Raw genomic sequence first — 7346 nt, forward strand, 5'->3', positions numbered from 1 at the left:
CATTGGAAATCGTCGGCATCTAAGAAGTGTCCAAAAAAAAAAATTCTTGCTTTGGTGCAAAACTGCGAGAAGAAATTAAGAGGACATGGAAAGAAACCTGATGAATGTTGTTTGTTATGAATCTGACTACCACAGTGAATGCATAGTCGGGTATCAAAGAAGTCATAGTACCGCCAATCATGGCTGCAGTTTTGTTGCTTTTAAAATGAAGCCACAGATGGTTTACTACTTTGACATTTTAGCTGTGAAAAAGCTGATTCAGACTTGACGCAGGGGTCATCAATGGAAATTTGATTTTCTGTAACAGTTCAGGGTGAAGGACAGTTCAGAACATCAACCCCTGTAGACGACGTCCAAGAAGAGAAACTCTTGGTTGTTCTGCATAAAAGAAGAAACTTTAGTAAAGAACATGAAAAGAAATCTGATGAATGTTGGGAGCAAGATGAAGTTGTTAGACGTGAACCTGACAAGGACTACCACGTTGAATGTGTAGTCCTGACAGTGAAGAATAGAGGTGGGAGTGTGATGATATTGGGCTGCATGAATGCTCAAGGTGTTCGGGAGATGATGTTTATAGATGCATCATGAATGTCTGGATACCAAAATCCTGGCTGACAAAATGGTTCAATCTGAAGAAGCTTGGCAGAAAAGGAAAATTCCAGCATGATAATCATCCAAAGCAAAATATTTTCTAAAGAAGGAAAAATGTGGAGACCGTGGCCTGGAGAGGAATGTTGCCTGACTTTGAACCACCAGAACTTGTGTACTTTAAAGGTAGAGGTCTGGCAACAATCCATGGAATCACAGTTGCAGCATTAATCAGGAGCCATAGTACCACTAATCAGGGCTGCAGTGGTCATATTAGTAGAATTACGCCCCAGAAAATGCACTACTTTCACAATCTTGCTCTGAAAATAAGACAATCGGCTGCTTCAGAGGTTTTCAAAGGAAATCGGAGTCTCTGTGAAGTTCAGAAAGTGTCAGTGTGATTTCAAAATGTTTTGATATTACTCAAAAACAGACTAACGGATTTGGATGAAATTTTCAGGGAAGGTCAGAAATGGCACAAGGACCAAGTGATTAGATTTTGGCAGTGATGCGGTTATAGTCTGGATTCACGGCTTTGTTATAGATTTCTGTATCATTGCGAGATAGCGGTTCGGCGTCACTGTAACTATGGCAACAAGTGAACACTACATCAGCTGCCTGCTGATGATCACATGATTGTGATCCTACTACAAATCCACCGCTGCAGACTTATCGTGACTTATCCATCGGAAATCATACAAGGAACAATTGATTAAATTGTGGGGGTGTTTCTGAGTCCCATCAATTCCCGCCACCTGCTGCATATTTAGGTCACCTGATTCGGTATCCGTACATAACGTACACATGTATAACACACGCCTGTGATCAGTGCAAGGTCATTTTGTTTGTGGGTACATCTATATTAAATGGACACATTCTATAGTGCTGTGATTTCGGATCATCAGTAACTAGTAAACAAATGCTGCATTTCTGGCAATGCCCTATGAGGGAATGAACAGCCTTGGAAGAGTACTGTGGTCTCTGAGTGCTTTTCTTGTTGTTTTATTGGTCCTGTTTTAATGCTTCATGCATATTCCCTAAAACTGGACAGTAAAAACTGCTAACGTGTGGTTAGCCTCTTTCGTATGGTTGAGATGAAGTTCCCATCCATCTATAATGTCTGTGAAGATTCTCAGTCTTCCAGATCATGGTAACTGTTGAGGCTTCAGCAAAAATCAACTGGACTTCTCTTGTAGATTGTTGAAGACATTTCACCGTCATCCAAGAGGCTTCTTCAGTTCTGGAGAAGCCTCTTGGATGAAGGTGAAACATCTTCAGAATGTTCTCCAGAACTGAAGAAGCCTCTTGGATGAGAGGTGAAACGTCTTCAACAACCTGCAAGAGAAGTCCTGTTGATGTTTACTGAAGCTCCTACGATCCATCTATAATACAATGCATTCCTGCACGTTGAACACCAGAGGCACAGTGTGAATATCACACAGATTTACGGACATACAAACAAACCCAGTGTTCCTTCCTCCTAATTGAGTGCGTGGAGCGTGAGTGATGCTAAGCAAAGCTACCGCAATGCTAACGAATGCTTCATTCCAAAAGAAGGTGAAGTTCCTCTCAGCTGCCCGACTACAGTCCAAAACAGGAAAAGGCCACCACGGGTCATCAGCATGATCTGTTGTTGTTGTGTGTACAGGTCTGACGTCTCAGCTTCCAGTTGTATAGAAACCAGAGCTTTGCTTCCTGTTCGAAAACCCGACTCCTCGCTCACGTTCAGGCACACTAGAACATATATCCTGGTACATCTGGGCCATGAAACATTCAGCAGCAGACGTGTTCGATCAGCAGTGGCCACTGTCCGTTCTCCTTATCCATCCAATCTGATCGTATCTCCGTTGTCGCTGTGCAAATGTACAGTGAGCTGTAGTTTCCATACTGTTCAGACGGCGAATGAATAATTCTGGGCGGTAAACAAACTTCTGGGTCTCGTGAATAGTACATTTCCATCTGACTGCCCGTCCTTTGGTTCACATGCACTCATCTGCACGTGCACAACCAGTATCTGGGTCTCTGAGCGACCACAAGTTTTCCTTCGTTGACTCTTTGGTACCGTTGATGTCGCTCAGGTGCTTTTTTTTTTCACAACATTTTGTGGTTTTTTTAGGGATTGAAAAGGAGCCAAAAGCAAGTACAAATCTCCCAGAAAATACCAAAATCACAGCTAGAAAGTTTTATTCTTACAGGAAAAACACTTTTTCTTCAACAAAATGTGGAAATTTTCATGTTCTATAGCAGACAACTGCCAACGAATACCCGTTTCAGGATGATTCATAGAGGTGTTTATGCTTAATGAGTGGTATCGCAGTGTTAATTTCATACTTACTGCCATTGTTAGCAGGAAAACTATAAGAAGTTCCTGTATTTTTGGTCTTTCAAAACCTAACGTTTGCCTCCATAAATGCATTTTTTTGAAAGAAAAATCAAACGCTGTTTTTAATTTGGCAGATTTTTTAAAAAATAGTATTTGCTCTATTGGTGAATTTGTTACATTTCATGGGGTTGAAACTGCAGATTATGAAACAAAAAAACGCTATTGCAGTAATTTGAGGTCCTTTTTCAACTTTACAGCAGCTGGTTCTATGTGGAGAAACCAAAACAGAACAGGTTCGATACCAGCTTTCTTCTATACATTTGTAAAACTCTACAAACTGAAAGCAGTGTTCAGCAATCACGCCTGCAGTTTCTACAAGAATTGCCGTATTCTATTACCTATTACATTTTCTCCATGTGTTTCACCGTGCAATAATTCCAGTATGCTTGCAGATAGAAGGATGTTCACTATGTTTAGAAGATGCTTTTTTTCTCTGTCATTTAGTCCTGAGATGTGTAATGATTCACTCCTTATTAATATTTTAGTGAATTTTACGATGAATGGGATCCTATGGGAGAACAGACTAAACTGTCATCTAACATACTCAAATTTTAAAGCTCACTGTTCTGACATATATCCACCTAGAGACCCCATTTAAGTCTTAAAAAACTCCCAAGGATTCGATCGTTTAATGTGGGACTTTCCATGTGCTAAAAATGTTTAGTTTTGGAGATATTTGCCCTCAAAGTGAAGTGTTTTGCTGCTTTTTGGAGAATTTATCAGTGTGTCATGTGAGTAGCTGGAGAGTGTGGAGCAGTGGCTTTAGGACACCAGGAAAAAATATTCTAACTTGTTCCAGTCTGCACATTTATCTCCAAAAGAACACATTTGGAATTAAAATATTCTTCTCACAGTTTTAATATTTAACTCAAACAAGCTTTTGTATTTTTGATATGAGCCATAATTAATAGAAAACTCACTGTCAGGTTCTCATTGACCACAATAGAAACTGTAGTTTAGTTTTCTCCTCACTAGTGATGCCGTCTGTCGTGTTTGAAGTGTAGAAACATGCTGTAAATTTGTGTGTTTAGCAGCTCAAGCTTTAGCTAACACCAACATTTACAGCTCAGTTTGTAAAAAATCTGCAATTTCAAGGCAAAAGTGCTTTTTAAATGTCATTTTAACAAAACTGTGTGACTCAACCAAATGTGTGATGTTATTTTAGGTTAATTCTGGGTTCTTTGAAGGTTCCTTGAAGGTTCCTGTTTGCTGGAATGAGCTTAAATCTTTATGATGCACCAACCATGATCTACTAACTCGGTTTAACACTTAAAATGCATTTTCTAGTAAGACATTTATAAAAACAATGGACCCTTTTAAGGACCAGGAACTTTTATTCAAAGGCAGCAATGTATGAGAAATTGTAGTCTATAAAATATATTTTAGAAATCAAGAAAAAATAATGATTGAACTTGATGTAGAAAAAAAAGTAAAAATGGCTAAAAAATGTTCATGTCCAAAAATCTGTATTTTTATGAACAGATATTTGTTCTTTCAATTGTAAAGTTGCGTTTTTGTCCCCCCCCCCCCTTTTTGCTGAATTAAAATCAATTAAACAAAATTACAGATACTGTTATTTGAAATTTCAAAAACATGTAAATTAAAGATTGAAAAATGGCAATAAATAAATAAATTCATTTAAATTGTTATTTTACAGATTTTTCCTGTTTAGTTCGATTACAGATAATATCCAGTAAATCCGCAGAGAAAAATGCTGTAATTTACTACTTAACTGTAAAAAATAAATGAACAAGCAACTAATAATAAAATAGTAATAAAAATAAAAATAAGAGAAAACCCTCAATAACATAAAAAAATTCTTTGGTGTTTTCCAATGTGTGGCTAATAAATGATACATGATTTTGATTGTTTTGTTTTTTGGTTTTTTACATAATATCTTATTTTCCATGTATTTGTTGTTATAGGCACTTTTTTCAATTTTTGAATGTTGCAATATTTCACAGTTTTTCATTATATTTTATCTGGCTCCTGTTTTTTTTATGCTTTTTTAAAATTTATTCATTTTTTACAAACTTTAACCCAGCAAAAACAGCTGATTTAATGCTGTGAGTCATCAGAACAAAGAGGAGACAAACCTTTAAAATGTCTCAGTTTAGAACAAACACAAATTTGCACGCTGTAATGTGAAGTTTCATCAGTGATTTCTTAAAACTTTATTGCACATTTAAGAAATAATCGCACAAAAAAAGACAACACTGCAGACAAAGAACAGAAGGATCAGCTGCCACTTTAATAGGTTCAACTTTTTGTTCACTGCAATCACATTAGCCAGAATTTATCAGTGTGGTACTTTGAGTGGTCGTTTTTCATCGATTAGGAAACAAATTTATTCATCAAACTGTCTGAAAATTTCTTAAAAACAAGCTGCATTGAGAAGTAAAGTCCAGAAGATGAAGTAGCCTGATTGAAGTCCTGCATAAATGAAAAAGTTCCACTCCAATAAATAAAACAACAACAAAAACACTCAAAAGAGTTGCTTAAATGATCCTTGTCTCTAAAAAATCTCCACTTTCTACAGTGAAAAGGGGTTTGGGAAAAAGTCTTCCTCTCCTGACGGACCGCAGGTCAAACGTCTCCCCAACGTCCTCCGTCTCAGAGCCGAGTGTCCAGATGGGACTAAAGATCTGAATGAGCGTCTCCACTTTAGGAGGACTGAAGCTGAGCTGTCCGTCTCCTGCTGTGAGAGTCTGAACTGGGCTTTGGGGTGAAGCTTGGTCTGCGGCCGGCCAGGACTCGAGGGTCAGCCGACTCGTTTTATGCTGCGTTTGTGCCGCAGACAACTCGGGACGCATTTCTTCTCCGACTTGGTTCCTGGAGACGCCGGAGCCGGAGCTGCTGAGGAGGTCTGCTTCCTGGAGGACAGAGACGGAAGACGATTCCATTATTAACAGCAGAATACGGATTATCCTCAACCCTCCTGATGTCCTCATTTACGGGCACCAGAAAATATTGTTTCCTTTTCTGAAAAAATCCCCAAATTTCTGAAAATTTGCAGAACCTTCAGGAATAACATCCCAATAATTCCTTAAAAGTTTCATTTAAAAAAATCCCCCAAATTTGGCAAGAAAATTCTTGTAAATATTTTCAAAAAATGAGTAAAAATCTTCCAAAAAAAATCCTAAAAATATCTAAAGTGATTACATGTATATCAGTAAAACTTCTGTTATTTTCTTAAGAACATTCACATAAAAATCTACCAAAATCCAGCGAATTTTGCTGGATTTTGGTAGATATTTTTTTTGTGAATGTTCTTAGACATTTTTAACATTTCTTTTTCTCCACCAAAAAAATGTTCAAAAATTTCCCAGAAATGTTGAAAATGTAGACATCAGAAGTTTCATTGTGAAATTTTTTTTCCCCCACATTTTTAAACTTTAAAACAGATCAATTTGACCCACAGGACGACACAAAGGTTAATATATACATGCATCAATAAGGTGTTAATCTACTGGATGGATGGACTCATCACTCTGCAAAGTGCTCATTAATATTAGATTAGTCTGGTTAATAACATGCTGAACCCCCAAAATCTGACGCAGGAAATAAAAGCATGTTGTCTCTAAAAAAAAAACATTAAAACTTGAAAAATTTGCCGAAATTTCAACTTTCCCACGTTTGTTGAACGACTCATCTGTCATTAGCTTTTCCACTGGAATAATTTGTCAAATTTTAGTATAAAATTGTGATTTTGTGTGATTGATGGAACAGTCAGCGGCCAATAATAATGAACCTACAGAGACCCTCTGTACCCAAAACTCACTGCTAGTTTGGAAGTAATATGGTCTCAGTTTTTAAAAATAAGAAAAGAAAAAGGCCAAAAAATGACACCTGAAACTGTAAAAACTTTGTTGCATTTTCACTTTTCCCACAACTGTTGAAATACTCATCTGTGAGTGGTCTTTGTTTTTAAAAATTACCAGAAACTGTAAAAATAGGAAAATTTGTCAGATTTTCAACTTTCTTAAGCTGCTCATCTGTAATTGACTGTTCTGTTGGGAAAATTGATTTAACTTCGACTGAAAATTGTGATTTCTTAGAGACCAAGGGGAAATCTATGTCTAATTTATTGTGGACCAACAGTTGATTTTCTAAAAGTATTTAGTTTATTAACTCTATGCAACTCCAAACCTGGTGGCAAATTTCAATGACATGTTTTCTTTAAAAAGAGAAACTCTAAAAACAGAAAAAAACATCAGATTTTCAACTTTATAACAATTGCTGAGCTAATATCTGTGATGTGCTCAGGAAAATTAATCAAATTTAAGCCTAAAATTGTGATTTTGTGCAAATATTATTTATTAAATGTTAAAAAATAAAGATGACCACAGCAAGTTCCCAAAACATAAGCTGAAGT

This window comes from Amphiprion ocellaris, chromosome 3, assembly GCF_022539595.1.
Source record: "Amphiprion ocellaris isolate individual 3 ecotype Okinawa chromosome 3, ASM2253959v1, whole genome shotgun sequence".
NCBI classification, from domain to species: Eukaryota; Metazoa; Chordata; class Actinopteri; family Pomacentridae; genus Amphiprion; species Amphiprion ocellaris.